The sequence below is a fragment of the Ailuropoda melanoleuca genome, chromosome 11, assembly GCF_002007445.2.
Source record: "Ailuropoda melanoleuca isolate Jingjing chromosome 11, ASM200744v2, whole genome shotgun sequence".
In the NCBI taxonomy this organism is placed as follows: domain Eukaryota; kingdom Metazoa; phylum Chordata; class Mammalia; order Carnivora; family Ursidae; genus Ailuropoda; species Ailuropoda melanoleuca.
The window spans coordinates 2,791,264-2,814,474 of record NC_048228.1 but is presented as its reverse complement, the minus strand read 5'-3'; positions in this window follow the sequence as shown (position 1 = coordinate 2,814,474).

Here is a 23,211-nt window from a genome sequence, read left to right as displayed (position 1 = left end):
GCCCGCCAGAGCCGCCCGCGCCGCTCGGCCGCCTCCCTCCGCGCGTCTGCCTCTCCGCGCGCTCGCCCCCGCCTCCCCGAGCGGGTCCCAACTCCGCCCGCCCGGCCCGGCTCACGTCACCCGCCTTCCCCGCCCCTCGAACTGGAGCCCGAACCCCCTGCCCGGAGCCGGCTGCCGCTTGCTGCCCCGCCTCACCGCGCGGGGCTGTGCCCGGCCCCGGCCACACATCAGGCGGGGTCCCCGGCGGCCCCTTCCCCATCCCCGGCCTCGTTCCAGTCCCCACCTTGGGAAAGGCTGGAGAGAGGCCGCGGGCTCGGATTGGACCGCCGGGCGCCTCCGGATGGTGTTGCCACGGTAACCGGATGGCCTGCGAAGCAGTTCGAGGTTCCGACCCATTTACGGGTGCGCCCGGTGGACCTGGAGAGCTAATTTGGGGAGGGGGGCGTTCCCGAGGGAGCACTGGTTGGGGGGCGCCTGGAGCGAGAGGCTGCGCAGAAAGTTTCCTCCAGGCGGAGCTGCACCAGAGGCGCCGCCAGAGTCTGGGAAGCGGGAGGGTCCGCTCCTAGGGGTCCCTCTCTTCCAGCCTTCCCGGCCCCAGCCTTGGGCCCTGGCGGAAGAAGCCCCTGCGTTCCAGGTCAGAGGTTAGCACCTTCTGCCCCAACCCAGCCCGGACCTGAATGTCCAGGCTCCCACAGACCCCGGGGCCGAGCTTCAGGCAGAAGCCGCAGCTCAGCCAGGCCCTCGCTCCCTAGGAGTCGCTAAGAGTTACGAGTCCTTGGCCTCCCAGACTCCACCGCAGCCAGTATCCCGGCCGTTCCCATCCCAAGACTCCCCCTTGCCTTCTGGGTGAGGCTCTGTTTGCAGGTCAGTGTCTGGAGGAGGAAGGGCCCTCGATGCCGGCCTCTCACTGACAGAAGTGACCTACAGTGAGGCGCTCTGCCTACCTGGGAAACCGCCCGCAAGCCCCGGCTGTCCCCTCGGCGCCCGCGAGGTTGGTGCAGAATCGCAAGCCTTAGGGGTCACGTGGCGCAGCTCTTCCGTGGCAAGCGCGGAGGCGGTCGGGAGTGGAAGGAAGGTTAACATCAGACCTGACCCATGCACCTGCCTCCCTTAGCCAAGCTCTGGACTCACCCCAGTCTTGTGAGGTCAGCATACAGGCCCCACGTGGCTGGCCAGGCCTCCCTGAGAAGGGGCAGTGGGTGGTGGGGCGGATCCAGGCCCAGCATCCCTGGGCTTCGGGTGTTCGAGAGCCGGGGGAGTCCACTCCGCCCAGAGAGCAGGTGTGGGTGACCTGCCTCCCCTCGAAGATCCCATCCCAGACGCCAAAGGCAGACAGCGAGGAACTGCGGGGGCAAGAACCCAAGGTTTGCCGTGCGCAGACACGCCAGTGCTGTTTACTCGCTGAGGGGGCCTGGGGGCCTGATCTAACTTCTCTGACCCTGCTTCCTTCTCTGTCAAATGGGTTTCATTTTTGCGGGGAGTAAATGAGGTGGCCTCACACACAGCGTCACTATTAGGGTTCAAAGAAGCAGCAGGCTGAGTCAGCACTTTGCCTGCCTGGTGCTTCCGGGGTGGTCTTGACCCGGAGCCTTCTCCCTTAGGAGTTTGGGGGAACAGAGCCCACCAAGGGGGACCGGGAGGGACTGGAGCAGCAGGCTGGGCCCAGGATAGGCAGGGGAGAAGGGGGTACCCACAGTGCTGCCACCTAGCGGGACAAAGTGGGGGTGCTGCGGGAGGGAGGCCCTTTCAGGAGCCAGAACACCACTCTAGTAGGCTCCGGGCCAGGTGGGGCTGGGGGTGGGGGCAGTCCTGATCCTCTCTGTTCCAGGAACCCCTCCAGCACCCGCGTGCGACGTGAGGACCTTGTCTCAGAACACGTATTAAATGCATACGCTAAAGTGCACTAGGAAGAATTATTAGGAATTCAGTTATATTGCAATGCGTCATAAACTATTAAAACACATTTTTGAAATAGCAATGTATGTTCTTTAATATTATGTCAAGTAATGAGTGGGTGGATGGAAAACATAGCACGATTTAGAAGTGGGGATATGCAGTAATGGTATTTTGAGACATTCGAAATGTCGGTCACATGACGGGGGATGCCGGCAGGTTCTGGGTTTGAGAGCAGGTTACAGGGGCCTCGTGCCATGGCGGCCTCTTGCCTACACTTGGAAGGAAATGCTGGATTTCAGTTGGAATTTGCAAGGATAAACATATCATTTTTCCCCACCCATGGATAAAGACCCCTTGGGTTCTACCCACATACCCTGGGGGCCCCTGGATCCCAGGCATTTCAGCCCTGTGTTCTGAAAACGGCGAGGGTGTAAGCTGGCAGAAGGAGCAGGAGAAGTCAGGGTCTAAAGAACACAATAGCTGTTCACCAAGTGGGTGCAGACCTCTGGCATCTCTGGGGGAGGGGGCTGCCCTCTGCCCCACCCAGGCCTGAGTGCATCAGTAGGGACTAGGCACACGTGTTCCCTTTTTCCTTTGGGCCCTGAGAGCCACAGCGCAGCTCCCTCCAAAGAAAGCACCCACCTGGTATTGTTTGTTTTTATATTTTTCTCTTGATGAAAACATTGTCGTTTTTTTACATGCTGTAAAATAGTAAAACCAGGCCTTCTATTTCACCCTTCATGTAATTGATTTCCTGTGCTTTGAGGGCATCTCACATTTCTGACCTTTCCATGTTCCTCCTCTCTTGGGAATTGGGAGGGTGGGCGGATGTCATCCCACACCCAACACACAGACTGTCACACACAGGCACGGGCCTCCCCAGCTTCAGCAGGTGCAAAAGGGAAGTTTTCAGAGGCAGCCACTATAGAAAGCTCTCCCGGCCCCCTCCCATTTCTGGTTGCTAGCCCCCTACTCAGAAGCAAGCCAGCGCGAAACCCTAGAATTAGCTTGCAGCACACTGGCCTCTCTGAGCCCCCTGGCCTCTGCCCTGCCCTATTTTCCCAACAAAGGAGTTGGCTGACCCCCTGCAGGTGTCCTCTTTGAAGCTCTCTTAGGCCATTTACCTAATGGCCTTCACAGAGTGGACTATTTTTAAAACCCATCCAAAGCCAAATTGAGCTGCCATTGTTCATTTTTCTCCCAAGGAGGTAAATGTGTCTTAAGCATGACATTTGATTAAGTAGCTAAGTTTGTGATTTTAAATGGAAGGAAAAACGCTGATTAAAATTATTGTTTCTTTAAGGCAGTCACACTACTGTCTTCTCTGCCCGCTGCCTTACTAGCTCCCCACACAAGAAAACTTGCTTGTGGTGGGGTGGGGGTGGGGAACGAACTCCCAGTCACTCTTCCTTTGGGGGAGGTTAAGTGCCCAGACTTTGAAAGTCCTCCCTGTCTTCTGAGCTGTTCCCCAGGTGAGGTTTGAACACAGCTACCAGCTTCAGCTGGGTGAAAGAGCGAGGCTGCCACGTCAGGGGCCAAAGAGAGAAGCCAAGACTCCCCCAGACAAAATGACTCACAGGACAGTCAGACCACAGCCCAGGGCCAGCGAGAGAAAATGCCAGGTCTCTCCTGTCCATTCCAACATGCCCGTGTATCTGAAAGAGGAAAAGTTGCTCTCTCCACTTGTTCTGAGCAAGTGATGGACTCCAAAGGCAGGTGAGAAAAGGACTGCCTGAGAATTTGAGCTGTCCTGGGATGGAGGAAAAAAAAAAAACAACAACAACAACCTATTTCAAGGCTTTTAGGGATTCACCGTGATGACAGTTTTGCTTCTTCAATTTAGATGGGCAAGGATGATGAGAAGGAGCATTCATTTGCAGTTCAAAATAAAGTGACAATTTGAACACAGTCCCTTGGCAGTGTGGAGTCCAGCGCTTGGAGCCTGCAGCTGGAGAGAGGAGGAGAAGGTCCAGAAGTGGGCAGAGGCATGCAGGGAAGTCGGTCAGGGGCTGGGGTGTCCCCCCAGGGGGAACAGAGTGCCCAGTTGAGCTCTCATGTTTCCTCTCGTAACTATGGCTGAGACCAAAGTCTGAGGGTTTTGTCCTGTGTGGTGGTTCTGCTCCAAGGCAGTTGTGTTCCTGTTAAAGGTATGTCCGGTGGCGATGGAAGGGGTGGTCTCTGCTGTGGGGCAGAGGCAGCCAGCAGAGCCGATGGAGCCAGAAGATGTGAGGGAAATCTCCTTCCTCTCTCATACTCCAGAAAACGCTGGGTCTTGGGAGGTAGAGAGAAGGGGTGCTGGATTGCACAAAGTACTCGGGATGGGGCTCATTTGGATATTAAAGAAATGAGGGGGAGGGGAGATCGGGACATGGGCGATCAGCCCCTTGTTTGATCTGGGGTGTGAGTGTCTCACTGGCACCCAAAGTTCCAACACCTGGTGGTAGGAGGATGAGAGGATGAGTTCACCCCATTGAATGAGCCCCAAGCATGTACAGGAAGGACCAGTGAGTGTGGCTCCCTGGAAAGAAGGACGCCTCGCTGGAGAAGCTCCTGAAATGGGGACGACTGTAAAGGGAAGGAGCTCTGACCTGGGAGCTGTTGCTGCTACTGGCTGGTCTCAGGCAGACAAGGCAAAGCTGGATGCCAGTTTATCTCCACTGCTGATGTTCCTTCCAAATTGATTCAAAAGCCACATCAGTCAGGGCAGACTAGATTATGTTCTATCAACAAACAACCCCCAGAGCTCTGTGGCTGAACCCCACGAAGGTCAAGTTCTCCTTCTTGCTCATGACCACCAACAGTTGCCATCAGCTTTGCTACGCACGTTGTCTTCATTCTGGGACCCAACCTGAAGGAGCTGCTCTTACTTGAACGTCCCCGTCACATGATGCAGGGCATGGAGTCACAGTGAAAGCTCACGCTAGCCCTTAAAGCTTCTGCTAGGAAAGAAAACATGTCACTTCTGAGCACATTTCACTGGCCAAAGCAAGTAACATGGTCAAGCTGAAAATAGAGGCTGAGGAATCATAAAGCTCACACAGGGAGGGACAGGTGACACCTTGGATACTCACACAGTCCCCTAAATTTGCCAGTAGAGGTCAATGATTCAAGAAGATAGTTTGTACTTCAATTTCACAGAGACCCTAAACTTGACATTGCCAGAATCTGTTCAAAGGAAGGAGCATGTTTTCTGGCAGACATGCTGAGTTTGCAAACCTTTTCTATCTCTGAACTCTAGAGAGATTCTTGACTTTGAAGGCTGGGAGGACTCTGGACCTGATTGCATCACCCAGGCACCTGACTAATATTGGAAAGACAGAGGCAGACACTTGTCAACTACAGTGGGGTGGTGGGGGTGACTTGCTTACCCCTAGCTATAGCCATGGTCAGATAATGCATCTTTGGAGGCTATGCTTCTGTCTAGATGGGAGAGTTGTGATTAGTCAGGAAAAATCATCATTATCATAAGCATTATCATCATAGTTACCATCACCATCTCCATCATCATCTCCATCATCACCATCTCCGTCATCATCTCCATCATCACCATCTCCATCATCAACTCCACCATCACCATCATCATCATCACCATCACCACCACCATCACCATCTCCATCATCACCACCACCAACATCACCATCATCACCATCATCATCATCATCTCCATCATCACAATCTCCATCAGCACCATCTCCATCATCACCATCATCACCACCATCACCATCTCCATCATCATCACCACCAACATCACCATCATCACCACCATCATCACCATCTCCATCAGCACCATCTCCATCATCACCATCATCATCACCATCATCATCTCCATCATCATCTCCATCATCATCACCATAACCATCAACTTTAAGAGTTTTATTGTTGCTTAGGATCTACTGAGAGACCCGTTTTTAACACACCAAAATGCATCTGACCCTTCTATGGCCCCCTTTTTAGGCCAGGGATCATCAGACCCCATTTCCCCAAGCAGCAGTTCAGGTGACGTCAGGGCTGCTCACAGCCAATCCAGAGAGTAATCAAGCAGAAAAGCCACTTCCTCTAACGATGCCTTGTCTAAGCTGTTATTCTCAGGCTTGAAGAGGCTTCCGGAACATGCTAAGGAGGAAGGAAGACATGTCACTTATTGAGTGCCCTGATGCAGAGCAAATACCCAGCTGGCTTGCTCCAGTGTGGCCCGAAATTCACCCCAGTCTTTAAGCATCAGCCACCATGATGAATTTTACATTTCTAATCTCATTTAACCACCACAACAACGCAGAGAGGTTGATAATATCATCTTAGCTGAGCTGAACATTTAAAATATTAAGCACTATGCAGCTCGAACACTGGAATGGAGGAGGCTGGCTTATGGCCGTGGAGCCAAGCAGGGGTTCTGGGTGAGGGGCTGAAGCAATATGGGGTGGTGCTGGGAAAGTTCAGGGGCTGTTTCCAACTGGCATGTCGACATTTCAGTGTCGTAATAGTGTACTATTTGGGCATACCACCTGAAGCTCAGGCCTGATCACATAGGTGTGTGCATAGATGGAGTTCAAAGAGGATGGTCCAAGATCACCCAGCAGGGAAGGGCTGGCTCTGGTCCAGCCCCAGCTGGTCAAAGTCAAGGCTCTATGTAGTGTATCATATGGGTGACATGTCAGCAAAACCCTTCTCCCCCATTCTATTCCCCACTTGCGGAACATGTCAAAAAGCATCACCCCTGGTAGGTAGCATGTGTTCAAGTCAGCAATATCCGGAGTACCAGTCATTGCTGTGGGCCATCACATTCTTACAGTGTAGCTGCTCCCTGAATCTCACCTTTGAACTGTGCTTGTATGAAATGTGCACTTCTGCTTAGTCTTCTGGGGAGTGTGGCTGCAGTCACACGCTGCTGACCATCTGATATCCATTCTCCCCTTTATCCTTAGTAACAGAACGTATGGTGGTGTTTGGGGGGGGGGATGACAAATAGGCCAGGCCAAAAGGGCATCTATCCCAGCCTTTCTTGTACCTGGGGTGGCCCGTGACAAAGTCCTGGCCAGCAACACGCAGGCAGACATTGCTTGACGGAACTTCCCGAAAAGGGGGCTGACCTCACACACAACTTTTACCTTCCTTCTTCACCTTACTCCTGCCTGGAATGCGGATGGGATGCAGGAGATGGAGCAGCCGTGTTGTCCACTTGAGGTGGCAGGTGTGTGGGTGGAAGCTACAAGCTGTGAAGACCAGAGTGAGTGGACGTGAGCAGCCTGGGCCCCCGGGGCATCGTGGACGCCCCTATGAACCTACGTACAGACCTTCTAGTAGCAAGAAAGATAAATCTGTCTTAGCTCAAGCCACAGTTTGTTCCAGTTTTCTATAGCTTTGGGGCAAATGCAATGGAGCAGGTCAGCGCTTCCCTGCAAGGCTGGGAAACCCTGAGCGCGGGCCGAGCTTCTTGTCAACGGTCTGGGGAGGAATTGTACTACGTCACGAATGCTCTAGTCCAAGAGGGGACAGGAACCTGGAATCGGCAGGCTGAACGGAGACCTAGCATGCGGGCTTCACGTCACCCACTGCGCATCCCGAGCCCTGCCTACCCCACCATTACCTAACGGGCGTCTCTGGCCGAGTTCTGACCTGGGGTGGGGGTGGGGTGGAGTTAAGGATTCCTTGGCTTTTTGTTCCAGGGTCTCTGAAGGCTCTGCTGAGAGAGCAGGCAAATGCCGAGTCTCCTGGGAGACAGTGATTCCTGGCTCTGGGCTTGATGTCTAGTGCCCCCGAGCTCTCCTTTGTTGCAGGGCCAACCAAAGGCTCTGGAGAAGGCAGCGCAGATCCACCGGGTCTGGAGCAGGTGTTTAAAAGCTGAATCAGGCCCACGGCTTCCCAAACGAGCTTGAGGAGTTTCATTTCTCCTGGCTAAATAAAGCAAGGGTAGCAGTCCAGGATCTCTTTTCGTGGAGCAACTGTACTAGAATTCCTCCCCCCCGCCACCCCCGGCTGCCCCTCCCACTCACCCAGCGCAGAGATCTGCAAAATCAGCATGGGCACTCGCATGCAACGAGAGGAGCCTATGGTAGCCCGAAGACCACGGCTTGTGTGTGTTTGTTTTCTAAGAAACAAGGAATTCAGGTCCTGCCTCCACCACTTGCCCTCTGCGTGATGTCAGACCAGTTACATCACTCCCCAGACTGGTTCTCACATCTTGAAAGTGGGAAGTAAAGGCTGTGCCTTGGAAGGCTAAATTAGATGAGCTCTGGACGCGCCTCCGCATTGGGGGCTCATGGTTGCCATGGTTAGGAAGAGGTCCAAGGTCAGCATCAACTACTTATTAGCATTTTCTTGATGCAACAAGCATTTATCGTGCAGGGTCCCAGCTGCCAGTTTGTTCAGTGAAACACACCTGATCTCCACCCTCATAGCACTTAGAGCTCAGGGCGGGATTCGGGCGATAAACAGATGCATGAGACACAAATGCGTGACTGCCCGACAACCTTCTGAAGGCCATCAGCTGGCCCCTGCCTGTGCTCAGCGCCATCACCTTCTAAGCTCTGTCTGCTCTCAGGGGCTACAGCCTGAAGCTACACTGCTCGGCTTCCTTCCTGCAGGAGCCGATGATGCTGTGAATTGCTGTGGACGGATCGCGTCCAGGTCTCAGAAGAGAGTCAGCAGCAGAACACTGCCGGAAAGCAGGTGCTATGTCCACGCATGTCCGTGAGTGTGATACCTTCCTCAACAGGAGTTAAGTGCCCACTTACTGCAGACAAGAATCTGCTAAGAGCTGCAGGGGGTGTCAGTCCACCTGTGCCCTGAGAGCTTGGTAGGAAGAGGATGACACATGCACAGCTTCCCTTCAGGCACAATGCCCAGCAGCTTAGGGTCAGTCATTCTTAAATCCATCCGCTCACAGCCAGAATGTACTCTGTGACTGCTGAATCAGGCCAGTGAGGCCTCCGCTCCTCTTCACTTCATTCCAGCGGGTTCCAGAAAACAGAGACGAGGCAGACACCCCTTCAGAACCTGCACTTGGGATTAGGGGCTGCTGAGGCCGGACATTCGCCATGCCCAGATTCCCTGGGGCCCAATCTCAAGCCCCAAACATCCCGGGGGGATAGCTGTCAAACCCTCTGATTGGGGCATCTGCATTAAAGCTTGCTTGAAAGTGGGGAGGGGGCAGCTAGCCTCATCTGCACCGTATTTAAGGAGGTGAGTGCCAGTCTGGGGGAGATGGGTATTGCAGAGGGGGGCTCTCAGCAAGCAGGGTGACCCCGTGTCCCAGTCTGGCCCCATCGGAATAATAATTGTCCACATGCCCCATCGCCCCCTCCAAGCGTCCCAGTTTGGACTGTATATTCTGTGCCAACCCGATCAGTCAGGCACTCCCATATCAAAGGCTATCAGGCATTGGGAGAGCCCACCTGGGGGATAAAGACCACCAGGGGTCTTAAGAACGAGAAGCGAGGGTCCACACAGAAACACTTGCACGCATGTATTCATGGAAGCATGATTCACAGTAGCCAAAAGGTGGACACGACCCCAATGTCCATCAACAGGCACATGGGCAAAAACATGGTCCATCCACACAGCACAATAGCAGTCTGCTGTAAGAAGTCATGCAGCACAAACACGCCACAACACGGATGAATGCTGCAAACGTTATGTTGGAGAAAGAAGGCCACTTACTGTTTGCTGATGCCAACTGTCCAGGGCGTGTCGCTTAGGCTGTGGGGGCTGGTGCCGGGCAAGACAGGAGAGGCATAGCTACAGGGAACAATTTCTTTTGGGGGTGATGAAAATGTTCTCAAATTCACTGTGGTGATGGTCGCACATATCTGTGGATATTCCCAAAACCACTCAATTGTACACATTAAATGGCTGAGCTGTATGGTATGGGAATTACATCTCGATAAAGCTGTCCTATGTTAATTCTACGGGAATTAAAATTAAAAAACAATAAAAAAATCATGCATAGGTGAAAGAGCCATCCAAAGTAAGATGAGTCAATCGATTTTACTTGAATGCAGGGCAAAAGGCGTGGGCATGGAATTTCTCATTGCAACTAACATTTAGGAAACTACCACTTGTCAAATTTTAGCGTAGTATCAAAGACGCAGCCCACGATTGTCTGGAAAGGCTATTTCCTGACTACACACATGTCTGAGGCCAGGTTTCCTTCATATACTTTAACCAAAGCAACTGTAAACCCGAGTAAGAACACAGATATGAGAATCCAGACGTCTTATGCAATGTGTTTTTAATTTGGAATTATTATTCTTAATAAAAAATGTTCTTTACATCAACATTTTTTTTTAAAGATTTTATTATTTATTCGACAGAGATAGAGACAGCCAGCGAGAGAGGGAACACAAGCAGGGGGAGTGGGAGAGGAAGAAGCAGGCTCATAGCAGAGGAGCCTGACGTGGGGCTCGATCCCACAACGCCGGGATCACGCCCTGAGCCGAAGGCAGACGCTTAACCGCCGTGCCACCCAGGCGCCCCAGCATCAACATTTTTTTTTAAGGAAGAAGGAGTTGGAGACCCAGTGGCAGGCTACTGGCCTTGGCTAGGAAACGGGCACAGTATGATCACTGACTTTACTCCATGCCAGGCTGATGATGATGTGTATAAATATATCAATTCTAGCTAATATTATAAACTAGTTGCTCTGTATCAATTCCTCTATGAATTTGAGCTATTTATTTCCCACAGCAACCCTGTAATGTGAGAACGTTATCAGTCCTGGAAGCAGCCCAGTATAAGTCCTGGATAAGAGGCACAGCCCTCTGCCATGCCTAACGCCCAGATCCTCCCCTTGGGGCTTGGAGAGGTGGGTATGTACATCGGTGACTGTCACGTCTTCAGTGGGGCATGGATTAAGTGTGCAGGGGTCGTTTGCAATCATCGGTGCTGGGCAAGAATAGCCCCCTCCCCAGCCTTCCAGATGGGAGTTCCAGTGCAAAAATGTAGTTCTGGGGACAGAGTTAGAAAATCCGCTTGACTGCCCACTTCGTCCACGTCCTGATGCATTTGTTTTGCATCTGCCTGCTTCAGGTCAGCCTGTGGGTAGGGTAGCCCAGTGGTTAAGAGCCAGCTGCCAGACCCGGATCTTGGCCGAGCCACTTAGCAGCAGTGAGGCCTCAGGCCAGTGACGTCACCCACATCCCCACTTGCAAAATCACGATAAAGGTTGTATCTGACTCATGATTGTTGGAGGTGTTAGGGACTGAATGTTTGTGTCCCCCCACCCCAGCTCGTATGTTGGAGCCCTGACCCCCAAAATGTGATGGTATTTGGTGGTGGGGCCTTTGAGAGATGGGTGACATTAGATGAGGTTATGAGGGAGGGGCCCTATGAGGCAGGAAGAGACCCCAGATCTCATTCTCTCTGGTGTGCGAGGACCCAGTGAGAAGCCGGGAAGAGGGCTCTTGCCAGGAGCGCAGTCCTGGACTCTCCGCTCCAGGGCTGTGAGAGCTGCTATTCTGTTGTCCAAGCCCCCAGTGCGTGGTGTTTGCCGCAGCAGTCCAAGCCGACCGGGACAGGACCCCAGGGAGTGCACCCAGCCCTCCGCAGGCACCACCTGCTCTCGTGGATTCAGAACCCACCGGATGGGGCACTTACTCTGAAATGCATAGAGCAAAGGGCCAGCCTGTTGTTCTGTCCAGGTTTCTCCCCATGGTGGGCATGCCTAACATGAGCTTCCTGGCTGGAGATCACATCCCACTTTGGAAGGCTCCGTTCCTTCGCTTTTGGCTGTGATTTCCCTTGTTTTTCTGCAGCTCCACGGTGGGATGGCCCACTGATGTGAGCATCTTGCGAAGTCTCTCACCGCCCAGCCTGCCCAGCGGGCAGTCCCCTGTGCTCCCAGCGAGCAGTGGAGGCAGACATCGGAGAGAGGAGGGCAGTGCGGCTGACAGCATCCTGTGTGATTGGCCTGACTTCTCCCCCGGGGATGGAGGTCCACTTCTCCCCTTTGTCCCACCCGGGGCACAGGTGGCTCTGTCTTTATGCACACAGTGCTGTCGGAGGCTCTTCCTGACCTGGCCAAGGTGAGGGATTTCCCTGGATTTGGGGCAGAGCAGAAATCACTGTGTCCCGAGGCCAGCAGTGCAGGATGCTGCTACGGAATTTGTCCTGCATTCTAACACATTGAAGTCCCTGGTGGTCCCAGGGGCTCCTGTGCGGCATTAATGCATTTTTGCTGGATCTTCAAAAGGCCCAGGGCAGGGAAGAGAAAACTCACGGTGAGAGCATTAATTTTCCAAAGCCCTGTTTCTACATGTGCCACTTTCCTCGGCCTGATAGTGTTCTGGCTCTTAGGAAGGGCAGGGCACAGGGTTCGAGCCTGAAGTCAGAGAGCACTAATTAGCCCTCCCTAACTTCAAAAATAAAATCACCGTGCGGTATGATGATCGTGATTTTGTGCCCGTTACTACCACCACTCCAATCACTGGTGCTCTAGCCCTTTCATCCCAGAATTTCAAAGCAGAATGCTTTATAAGGAGATGGCTATTCATTTGTACAATGAGAAGCATCTTTTGAAAATGGAGCTTTCAGACTCTTGATGGAAAAAAAAAAAAAAACCCTCTGATTTCTCCCTAGCATGACAAATAGGATGACAGAGTCCCTCAGGATGGATGTGTCTGGCAAGTGGGGTCCAGGCACTGATGTCAGAGGCAAAAGGTCCCCACATGCTGCAGGATGGGTGACCTTGGGTGTCGAAGCTTCTGAAACTCTCTGCACCCAACTCTGTCCCCTTCGTGCCCACCCCTTTCCAGGAGCCCTGGCATCCATCGAAGGTCAAGGGCAAACCAGATCTTTGTTGCAATGGAGAGGCATGGCTGAGGTGTGGCTCTGGCCTGAATGCTTGGTTCCAAATCCATGTTGCCCAGGAAATTTCAGTTGTGCATCCTTGGACAGGTTGCTTAACCTTTCTGTGCTTTTGTAAAATGAGATAAATGCTAGTTTCCATCTCGTGGGAGTTCTAAGTAACATGTGGAGTCACCATAGGTCCAGCCCTTGGAATGGTGGTTAGCACAAGGTAGGAACTCGCTAAGTTATGGGGACGTGGATGACGGTCACAGTGATGATACTTCCTGTCTAAAAATTCAACAGTGGCTTCCTACTGCTCCTATACAATGCAGACCCTTCTCACAGCACACGAGGCTCCTTAGGGCCTGGGCCTTCATTCCCCTCTACTCATGATCCTGGAAGCTAACCCCACCTCCCACCCGGCCCAGCCACTCCACTGCCCTTCATCATCCCATTTGTCCTTAGGCCTCTGTATTGGCCAGTGGTCCCTGTTGGAGACTTCCTCCTCCTTGTGCTCATGTTCCTTGGCCAGCTTGCCTTGGTCCTGTAGGACTCAGTTTACTGTCACCTCCTCTGGAACATTTCCCCAACCTCCCTGTGGGATGAGATGTGCCACCTGTGTGCCCATGTGTCCTCTTCTCAGCCACAACCCATGGTTGGGTTTCTCCCTTCCTGTGCCTCTCTTCCATCTTCTTTCACATCCCCATCATCACCACCACCATCATCACCACCACCATCATCACCACCACCATCATCACCACCACCATCATCACCACCACCATCACCATCATCACCATCATCATCATCACCACCACCACCATCACCACCACCATCATCATCACCACCATCATCACCACCATCATCATCATCATCACCACCACCACCATCATCATCATCACCATCATCACCATCACCATCATCATCACCACCATCATTATCACCACCATCATCACCATCACCACCATCATCATCATTACCATCATCTGCTGTTCTTCCCACTGGCTCATCCTTTCCCCAGGGCAAAACTTGAGCAGGCAATCTTAGTAGCTGATCCTTGCAAATGCCCTTCCTGTCTCTACCAGGAACATGCAAGTCACAACATACAGTTTGGTGTTTGTGAACAAAGGTGATGTCCACACCTCTTGGGAAGCTCTTACCCCTTCATTGGGTGTCTCAGGGTTCATGGAGAGATGGCATAGAAGCACCACTTGTGGCCTGGCTCACTGAGGGTGCTGAGTGGCTGTGCACTGGATGCCTGGATGGATGATTGGGGCTGTGAATGCATAGATAAATGTTCAGGTGGAAGCGTGGGTCAATCCAGCAAAGGCTGGGGGAGGGATGCTTCCATCCTTCTCTGTCCTGCAAGGAAGGCCCCCTGGGTCACCTAGCAGACTCACTCTCCTATGTCATCATAAAACCCTCTGACAAATTAATGGAAGTCTTCTCTAGAGAGGCTCCCGACAAGCAGACATCTTTCGTTGTTAAGTATCATAAATGGTGAATGTGTTCCGGAAGCATGTGACACACAGGGATTTTGCTAAACATCAGGCTTTTGACTGCACTTTGGGAATGACTGGCTGAGCACAAGCCTCTGGTTTAACCAAGAGGGGAAGTTGGATAGGAGTTGCTCGCTAGCAGATCTCCACGCTGCTCTGCCTCTCTGACACCGGTATTGTAAAAACAGGCAAATTCTCATAAATTGCCTTTATGTGCCCAAGGAAGATTATGCTATTTTGGGCTCTGGAGACTTTTAAAAACAAATGAAAAGCAAAACACAATAGCTCAGAATGTCTGACTCACTCCGAAGGAAAGCAAGCCTACCTTCCAGGAGAGGGGAGACTAAGGGTGCAGAGAAACAGGGGTCCCTGTGGGAGGCCAGGCCACGGGGGCTTAGCCACGGAGAAGTAGTGGACAGAGCTGTTTATCTTGAACTAACACCATCATCCCCACTACCGTCCACACTTCCCTCCCAGCTCAGGGTCATGTGGGTGACCAATGAGCAATGACTCAGGACCTTCTGGAAACTGAGAGAAGGCTGATGGGATGGTGAGGGGGTGGCACCCCTAAATGCTCCAACACAGAGGGAACGCTGGGGGACCCATGTCCTGCTTGGTCTCTTCCTGTTACAAGGCTGTAAGAGGGGGCAGGGCACCCCAAAGCCAGAGCCCTTCCTGGAGTTCCAGGTCATCCGTGTCTCACAGATTCCTGGCTAGAATAGCGTCCCGGATGGTGGGACAGCCAGAGAGGGGGTGTAGCTCTGTGCTCCATGGTGTGCGGACGAGGGTGGGAGAACCAACCTCCATGATGGATTGCAGCCTAACCCTCCCTAGGACCACCTGTCCATACTTCTCAGGAGCAGTGCTGGGCATGTCCGGTCTCCAGGCTGTGACCCACCAGCCCCCTGGCCACCGTCCTCGGCAGGTGCACTGCATCTACTCAGCCTCATGGAGCAAAGTCTCAGCCCTCCCTGGATCCAGTCTCCACCTTCCCTCTGCACCTGCCCGAGAAGCTCAATGTCAGGGGTGCAGCAAGCATGCCTGGATGCCCCCCCTCACGCGTCTGGACGGACCACTGACTATGTGTCCACACTTAGTAGGACCTGGGGGGGGCAGCAGTAAACAAGTCCCTGCCTCAGGAGACATCTAGTCTAGTGTGGGGGGGTGGGGAGCAGATAGTCAGTGAGGGAAGATAATGCAAAAGTACCTTAGAGACGTAGATGGTAGGCTAAGTGTTGGCCCCAAACATGCCCATGTCCTAACCCCCAGAACCCAGGAATCTACGGCCCTACATGGAAAAGCGATTTCGCAGGAGTGGGGAGTACGGCTCCGGATCATCGGTCAGGCCCCATGTCATCATGGAGGCCCTCCTAAGAGGGAGGCTGGGGGTCAGAGCCAGAGGCAGGGTGGAAGATATTGCCCTGCTGACTTTGAGGAGCATGGATGGGTCCACCAGTCAAGGAGGCCAGCAGCCTCTGGAACCTGGAAAGACAAGAAAAGTTCCTCTCCTGGAGCCTCCAGAGGGCACGCAGTCCTGCTGACACCTTCATTTCGGGCCTTCCGGCCTCTAGCACTGCAAGGTAGTAAATCGTGCTGCTAAGTCCTCCTGTGCGCTTTGCCTAGAGTAGCGACAGGGAACTACTCTCTCCCCCCAAAAACGTCCATGAACAAGGGACTGGGATTCGAGGGGTGGACTCCTGGCTGCTTCAGGGGGAGGCCCCACCGAGGCGGGACCCCAGCAGGAGACCGGATGGGTGAGGAGGGGTCAGCCCAGGGCCAGTGGAGGCAGCAAGCCCTGGGGTGGGTGGGCGGGTGGGCAGATGGCAGTGCAGCCAGGGGTCACAGCTGGGGTGCTGGTCTCCGCCCCCTCCCCTGGTTCAGGCTCCTGTCCAGCACCAGGCAGTCCCACGACTCATGGCCACAACCTGGTCACCAGACTGCACGGACGATTTCTCCGAGTGTCCTGCGATGTCTCCTGGCTTCGAGGCCCCTTAGAGAGGGCCTGGGCTGGCCCTGGCAGAGGCTCCCGTGGAGTCTTGTGCAGTAAGAATTTGGCCGTGCCCTAAGAGTGGTCTGGCCCTTGCTCTTGGCTTCCAAGAGGTGACCTGTGTCACCCTGATCAGAGGGCCTTTGTTCAAGGTGGGTCTGGCCACGTCAGAAAGACCAACACGAGACTGGGTGGGAGAGGGCTTGGGTCACACAGTATCGCCCAGCCTGGTGACTGAGAACGTTGTGGGCCTCAATCACCAATCCCTCAATCATCGATCGGTTGTGCCCACCCCATGGAGCCCCGAGAAACCCCCGGGCTCAGGCGAGCCTGCCCGGTTGGTGACATTTGGTGTATCTTGCTACACGTTGGTGCTGAAAGAGGGGATGTGTCCTGCCCCCGCGGGGAGAGGACAATGCCAGCTTCCTGCGTGGAAACACCCAGTCTGTGCCCCGCATGCCTCTGCCCTGCCGTGTAGACCATGGCTGTGAGTGCCTCTGTAGTGGGTTTGGAATCTTTCTAGCAAGTAATCCAACTGAGGGTGTTTTGGGGCTTCCGTCCACTACTGGGGCTGGTGTCAGAAGTGGGGTCAGTCATGCCCTACCCAAAACTATTGTTCTCCAACCCAGCAGTCTGGCTAGCTTCAGGTACCCCTCCCCAGTGTAGAAGGCCACACCCCTCCTGGAGGGATACCCAACATTACCCCAGGCCCCAAGCACCAGCCTCCGCACACAGGGCAGTTCGTCCCAAGAGGCCTCAGCGTTGCCCATCCCCAAAAGGGCCCCAACACCTGCTGCCAAGTTCAGGGTCCTCTGCTGCTCATTATTATGGCTTATGACTGAGTCTTCTCTCTAAGAAATGTGAATTAGAAATAGCTCCAGTGGCTGACCACCTCAAAAATGCAAATCAGTATAATTTCAATCAATACATCCAGCACTGAGCATTAAAAATGCAAATTTCCTGCTGTGCAGAGAGCAAGAAAGAACAGTGCTTTATTTAGAAAGAAAACTCAGTGGCAGGAGGACCCTTCTGGATCCCAGCGTAAACCCGGTCCTTAATTGGGACAAAGGAAGAAGGTGTGGCACAGCCAGGCTGGTGACGTTAGCGGCGTCTCGCTGCCCCAGCTCGGCTGGTGCTGTTATAAAAATGGGCGTCCTTGGCAGGCCAGAGCACGTCTCCGGGCCCCTCAGCTAGAGGGAAGAGCGCACGCCTTCCTACACCCTCATCGGCCTGCCTATTCTTCACCGCTCTGCCCTCGCTTCTCCTTCCTCAAGCCTGAAGCAAGCGCGGGGCGCTTGGAGGGCCTCCAGCCCCTCGAAGAAGCAGGAGTGAGAGGTGCCGTGAGTGCCAGCCCTGGAGGCCACGCCCTGAAGGAGCACCTGGCCCATGGGAGGGGGAGCTGGGGGTCCTGACTCCAGCCCAGCCTGCACCCTCGGCCGCTGGGAGGGAAGCCTTGCCTCCGTCCTGTCTGGGTCACACCAAACCCATGATGCTACTTTCACTAAGCCATGTCTTCCTCTCTTCCTCCGGGAAGCCCCCCTCCCCCCTTCCCTGCACTGCAGGCCTAGGTCTGCAGTTGCTGTGTGCCCAGGGGTGGACCTCGAGTAGTCCCACCGGTGTCTAGCTCCTGGAGGGCAGGCGTCACCTGGGGTTTGGCTCGAACATGGGCTTTGCCCCAGATGGATTGAAATTAGTGAACGAAGCCCATCTGGTCTGTGCAGGGACTTGGAAGAGCAGTTTCCAGGTTCCAAGGTGAGCGGCCCAGTGCACCTTGCAGGCAAACGCCACGCCCGTTGGAGAGCTACTTGGCTCTGCTCGAACTCTTGCAGGAGGGCAGGAAGCTAAGCGTCTGCGTTACGACCTGCGCCCCATAACACACCACCACCAGGCTGAATGGCACCCACATATGATCTCACACTCATCATGGCTCAGGGGTCCAGGCTGGTCCTTGGGGTGGGTTTCACAGGTATCAGTGGGGTCTGGGGGTCTCATCTGAGCTCCCCCAGTTGTTGGGAGAACTCAGTCCCTTGCTGCCTTAGACCTCGTGGTGGTATCCTTTCTCAAAGCCAACAGGAGAAAGGGTTCTGCGTTCAGGAAGGGCCCTGGTGCCTCTTGCAAGAACCGTCACCTGATTAGGCAAGGCCCAGCCAGTATAACCTCCCTTTTAATGAGTTTGAGCTTAAATGATCAGGGACCCCCACGACATCCACAAAAGCCCTGTTGTCTATGGGTGAGAAGCCAGTCACAGGTTCTGCCCATACTCAGGGCATACCCCCACCATGGGGCCCTCCTAGAATTCTGCCTGCACCTCTTGTCCTGAGGCAGCCCATTCCTTGGGCTGTGACCCTGGAGTTTTCCTTCCCATGTTTGGGCCCCACATCATTGTTGGCAACCTTGGAGGTTCTGGCCTGACCCCTTCTCTGCCCCTTCACTCCCTGACCCAGGAACCCCCACCCCCAGACGGAGCCTTGCTTCCCCCACTGCCTGTCCACTCTGAAAACCAGGGCAGAGGCGTTCCCACACTGAGCGTGCACTTCCATGTCCAGCCCAAGCACTGTAGACACGGCCCTCTCCAGGCTCGAACTCCAGACTCTCCACTCTTCCAGAGCTGCTCTCAGCCCCTGTATCTGCTCCTGTCCAGCCCGCCTCCCACTCCCCAGAGCAGCCCTCTTGTTGGCCCGGCCCGACAGTGGCTGCACCATCCTACAGCTGTGCCTGCCCGGTGGGGACATCGGGAGGGCAACCAAGACCCAACGCTAGCCTGAGAGGCTTTCACTGGGGTCTGCACCCCTGTCACCTGGGATCGTCTTGCCCTGTCAAGTAGACATTGTTTGGGGATGAGGAACCCGAGAATTGAGAGACCCTGAGGATCGCCTCGGTCTAGGATTGCAAGATACCACACGGGACGCTCAGTTAAATTTAAATTGAAGAAAAACAGCAAATATTTTTAATAAATGTATCCCAAATATTCCACGGGCTGTACCTCCACCAGAATGTGCTTGCGGTTTATTTGCAATTCAGATTTAACCAGCCATCCTGTGTCACACAGCTGGTGACAGACAAGGGGGCAGGAGCGGGAGCCCAGATCCATTTCCAGAGGCCGGGCTCTCCTCCGCCTGCAAGTGGGGTCCTTAGCCACAGCCCTGGGCCACCTGGAGGCAAGAGCCAAATGCTGACGGATGAAATCAGACAAGACAGGAGTTTTAGCCACTGGGGGTTGTAGGATGACATGCCTGCACATGTCCTGGTGGTGACCTGCTGCAGACTTGTGTCCCCCGCCCCAGTTTACATATCAAAGCCCTAATCCCCAGCGTGGTGCTGTTAGGAGATGGAGACTTTGGGAAGTCCCGAGGGTGGGGCCCTTGGGAACGGAACGGGATTAGTGCCCTTCTAGGATGAGACAGGAGAGAGGGTCTCTGCCCCCCGTGTGAGGGCACGGCAAGATAGGGAGGCTGTCTACAAGCCTGGACGTGGGCCCTCTCCAGGCATCAAACATGCCGGTGCCTTGATCTTGGAGCTTCCTGACCTCCTGAGCTGTGAGCAATAAACGTCAGCTGCTTAAGCCCCCGGTGTGTGGGGCTCTGCCACAGTAGCCTAGCTGGCTGGGACCGTTGCTCCACGCCCCAGCTCCCTGCAGAGCCCCGGCCTCCCCTCCAGAAGCCCACGACCTTGTTCTCTGCCCGAGCTGTTGATCCATGCTGAGCAGGCCTGGTCCACGAAGCCCTCAGTCGGAAAGTGGTGGGGCACCGTCGTTTCTGCGGTCTGTCTCTGCTGGGAGCGGGGCACTTTCTACCCAGCGGCTCGCCACCACCCATCTGGAGACGTCGTATTTACATGGTTAAGCCGACAAACAGTGTTATTTCCTCCAGCAGCTGACAATTCCACAAAACAAGAGATTGTAATTTGAAGAGACACAATAAAAATCCTTCCCCGTTACTTCAGAACTCCGCGAGGAGGCTCCGGAGAAGCCCTGGGAGCCGGTCGCTCAGGAGGGAGGGAGGCGGCCGCCCCCACGCACAGGGACAGGCCCGGCCAGTCTCCCCACACCCCGCACCCAGCGACTTCTCACGCTGGAACATCTCCAAATGCATGCTCTTTGGCGACGCAGACCTTTATTTAGAGCATTTTCAGTGTCCGTGTAGGTGGTGGCACAGTCAGCCTTTTCATGTGCGGCTGGTCCAGGCGTCCATGCTGACCTGTCCCCAGCACGGCTGTGAGGACACCGTCTCCTCTGTGTCTGCTGGAGGTGGGGCCGCTCACTCCTGGGGCCACAGAGGAAGCCCCTGGCGCTGCTGCTCCCGGTGTCGTCCTGGTGGGACGAGCTCCCCGGCGAGCCTGCAGGGGGGTCTGCGGGAAGGGGAGACCGAAGCTGCCACCCCGTCCAGCCATCCGTCCGGCCTCTCGTTGCCATCCATCCCCCCGACTTGCCAGGAGAACTATCTTGGGCCGCTGTCCCCTGCTGTCATCCTGTCCCCGCTGGCAAACCAGCCCCCGGGAAAGACGAAGGTTAAGAGAAGTCCTGCAAGCAGCCTTGGCCGAGGCCCGTGATGACAACAGTCCCACTCACAGTGACTGCAGCTACCAGCCGCGGCCGCAGAGAGCCCTGCTCCCAAACGTGGGGATCTGACAGTCGGCTCTGCGAACCCGTGCGAGCTGCGTCCAACCACTGCCACCAGACGGCAGGTCCCAGGAGCGAGCCGGACCCTGGAGGGGCACTGTGTCTTTGCCACCATCCTGGCCCCCACAGAGCAAGGATGTGCACATGCAGCAAACGTGTCCCTCTCCCCAGGGTGATACAGACGGGCCTGGCGACCCCCAAGCCCAGCCCTCGCCTGGCACACCTCCCTTGGGCTCCATGCTCCAGCAGCACACGGCTTGCTGTCTGTGGCCCCCACACCGTCCGGAGTCGGTCCTGCACCCAGCTTGGCTGCCATCCCACTCTGCTCCCAGCAGCTTCAGCACGGGTGGCTTTCGTCAGGAAGCCCCCCCACCAGTCACCTCTTGGCCAGATTAAAGACCCTCCCAGCCCTGCACTGTAATCACCTGTCCCGTTCCCCTATGTGAGCAGTGTCAGCGGCAGGCCCATATCTCTGAGCGTGCGCCTGGTAGCAGGGTGTCCTGGAGCACGAATGTTCAGTAAACTTTGCCGAATGAAAGGATGGTGTCTGCTCAGGCCACACACATGGCATGAGGGGTAGCAGGAGCCTGTGACGGGAAGTCCCCCTAAAGCCACTTGATCAGCTCCTCCCTGGGATTTGCTCCAGTCCCTCTGTTCTCTCCCCAGAAGCCCCGAAACACTGACTGTGTGTGTGGCTCTGCCGGGCACATAGTAGGTGCTCAATCAAAGCATGACCAGCAAGAGAATGAAGGACAGGTTCCCGTGAGACAGGTCAGTTCATTGATGGCCACGGAGAGAAGGCATTGCAGGCCTGCTCTGCGTCCACCCCTCTCGTCACAGAAGTGCATGGAATTAAAGCATCTCCATTAATTGCATGGATCTGTCTGGAAAGCCCTCCAAGTTATAATTTGTAGAAACTGCCCTGTATCCTCTCTCAATGCACGTCTGCATGCGAGGTGCCTTGGGGAGTATTGATTGATTGTTGATGCTGAGCCCAGCACCCCGTGAGTGGCTGCTTCACGCAGGTGCAAGGATGCAGCCTTCTGGGGGCAGCTGGGGTTTCTCCAGTGCATTTTCTCTCCAGATGGGACTCACGTGCTCTCCCACGTGGGCAGGGGAGCCTGGAGGGAGATGCACCTTCAGGTCCGCTGGCTGTGCCTCAGGAGTGAGGGAGCAGGGTCTTAGGGGGAAGCAGACCGATAAACAGAGATGTTGTTCAAGGGGGTTGGGGCTCCATGCAGATGGCTGAGGCTGCCCCAGGGGTTACCTCCAAGCGAGCCAGGTAAGGAAAAGCAGGTGGAGTCAAAAGGTCCCCTGGATGTGGGCTCTGGAGTCAAACACACCTGGGTTTAAGGCTCTAAACTTGTGGCCTGAGCAGAGACAGAGAAGGACTCTGGGCCTCAATTTGCTCACCTGCAAAAACTGGCGGAGTGGGGGGAGTGACCTGCCCAAAGGGGGTGGTGTTTGTACAGCATCCCTCCCAGGGAACCCTGCCCTGGAGCACACCGTGCCTCCTGATGACAGTTTCCCTCAAGCTGCACCCTTGAAGCCCTCCTCCCATGAGGAGGAGAAGGAGTAAGCAGAGCCAGGCCAGCCGGATCCTGCCCGCCTGTGAGCACAGGCCAGGAGGAGCGGGCTGCAGGAGACACTGCTGTGTGTTCACAGGGACCCCCTTGCTTTCCCAGAGTTCCTGGCCTCCCTTCCTGCAGACGAGGCCACGTGTCTGCCACCAACGGGCGGTGGGCAGAGAGGTGGAGTCTATGTCCAGGCCTGGCGGCTGGGGTGGGGTGGAGAAGGCCCCCTGGGTGGACTCAGGGATGAGGTGTTGAAAAGGGAAGAGCCCCATGCTGAAAGAGTCTGGGCCCATGAGACAAGGCTATGAAAAACTCAGGAAGAGAAACCCTGGGATCGAGTGGGGACAGCAGGCTTTGACATTTGGGGTTAAACAGAGGGGGAGCAGTGGGCACAGAGAGCAAGCCCGGCCTGCCTGTGCAAAGAGCCGTGAAGATGAAGGCCCCGTAGCAAGAATCAGATGGCCAGGAGAGCCCCAGACACAAGGTCTGGGTTCAGGGGCCCGGGCTGTCGGACACCGGCTGCACCCCAGGTCACGCAGACACAGGGTAAGGACTCGCTCTGTGGGAGTGTGGGCTGCTTTTCCTGCAGAGCTGTGGTGGGAGCTCTCTGATCGTGGGTACAGAGCACACAGCACTGCACATTAGTGCTTGTCATGGAAGTTTGAGCCGTCTTCCTGTCTCGTCCCACTGGCCTGGGACCTGTGGCTCCATCTCTCAAGCCTGGTTCAAGGTTGAGAAAGCAAGTGTCCGTGCATGTGAGTGGGGCGGAAGGATGCTCGCTCACAGCCTCTAGCACCAACTCCCTGACAAAGATGCCCCAGGAGGGGTCTCCCAGCCTGGACTGCGCCAAAAGGCTCT